Here is a 1,798-nt window from a genome sequence, read left to right as displayed (position 1 = left end):
AAGCTGCTCCTGCTACTGCTATATGATGAATTGCTATGAGCTGCTGCTGCTGCTATATGATGAATTGCTATGAGCTACTCCTGCTGCTGCTATATGATGAATTGCTATGAGATGCTGCTGGTATATGATGAATTGCAGACTGCTGCTGCTGTATGATGAGTTGCTATGAGCTGCTGCTGCTACTATATGATGCTTTCAGGTGGTGCTGCTATACGATAATAACCAGCCACTTGGACCATCGAATTTCAATAAATAATTGTTCTTCATTTAAATGTGGGTCATGCGTTCTTCGTTTAAATTAGGCAATGGGATTTCTATGGAAAACATTGACCAAAGTAGATTGTGCCAAGTAGATGGTATCTTTGTATTTGCATTTTGAGAAAATAGTGATGGTCTGTTTTCCTATCATATTAATTACTGCACTGGGTTCAATTTGTGATGTTTGCAAGTCAAATTAATTTCCATATGGGCAGCAAAATGAAGAAAATATAATGCAATCTAGACTTTCCACTGATCATACCAAAGATAAGCTGAAAATGCAATGAAAAGAACTGGTTGGCTTATTACATGGAGCTTATATTCACATGTGCTTATTTTCTTAGGATAACTTGTAATAACTGTCCCTAAGAAACTTGGCTAATAGAACTGGCATACAAATAACATGTCACGATGATTGCAATGGAGGAGTGACATACCATAGCACACTGTATAGGCTCACCGCTGCCTCTCCTTTTTTTTGCGATGTTCCATGAAATTGCCACATACATCTTGTACTTTTTCATTGTGTAACCCTATCTGCAAGTTGAGACGGCTAATTTCAGACATCTCTACATGATACTACATTGCATATCCTTTGCACATATTTAAACCACCAATTAACGATTGTGTGCGTACCATAAACTAGCCATGACTCTGTATGCTGGACTAGCAGGCACTCTAAGGGAGCCTAATGTAGTGCACTGGAATTCCTACATGCCACCTACGATTTTGTGTAATGTACTGCCCCTGTTCCTAAATATATGTCTTTGTAGAGATTCCAGTATGGACCACATACAGATGTATATAGATGCATTTTCGAGTGTAGATTCACTCATTTTGCTCAGTATGTAGCCTATAGTGGAATCTCTAGAAAGACTTATATTTAGGAACGGAGGTACGAGGTAGTATCATGTATGACATCTAAATATCTAATTTAGCAGCCAGTAGTAGAAATCATTGTCTGCACAAAGGAATTACTGGTCGAAAATCCTAGCAAAGCACACTGGCAGGCACAGAACAATACAAGAGAGAGAGACGCGCTTACAAGATCATAGCAATGCCTCAATCCAGGATCTTGGTTGGCCAAGCTGTTAGATCCAGAAGAAACATCGTCCTTGTAGTTTTTGCCAGCTGCATAACAGGTAACAGCGACCGGTTAGTATATTTGAAGTACATCGGGCAGGTGATGCTGGACGGGTTTAAAGGTGACAAGTACCTAGGCCATGGCGGGTGCTTGGCATCTCTCCAGACGGTGGGAATTAGGTTAGAAACGTCGAGGGTGATGACGCTGCGCTAGCTGTTGGGGTCCGGTAAGGAGATCTAGAACCGTCGAGTAGGGTGTTTGTGGAGCGGCTCCGGTAGGGTGGACTACGGTGTGGGCGAAGCGGATCTGTCGCCGTGGACGAGGGTGTAGGTGAAGCTGCTCCGGTGGTTGGGTTAAGGATGGTGTCAACGACGCGGATCTGCGGCCTTGGACGGGGCATCAGAAGCTGCTCCGGTGGTTGGGTTAAGGATGGTGTCGACAATGCGGATCTGCGGC

This window comes from Triticum aestivum, chromosome 2D (genome assembly GCF_018294505.1).
Source record: "Triticum aestivum cultivar Chinese Spring chromosome 2D, IWGSC CS RefSeq v2.1, whole genome shotgun sequence".
Classification (NCBI taxonomy): Eukaryota; Viridiplantae; Streptophyta; class Magnoliopsida; order Poales; family Poaceae; genus Triticum; species Triticum aestivum.
This window is presented reverse-complemented; position numbering follows the sequence as displayed.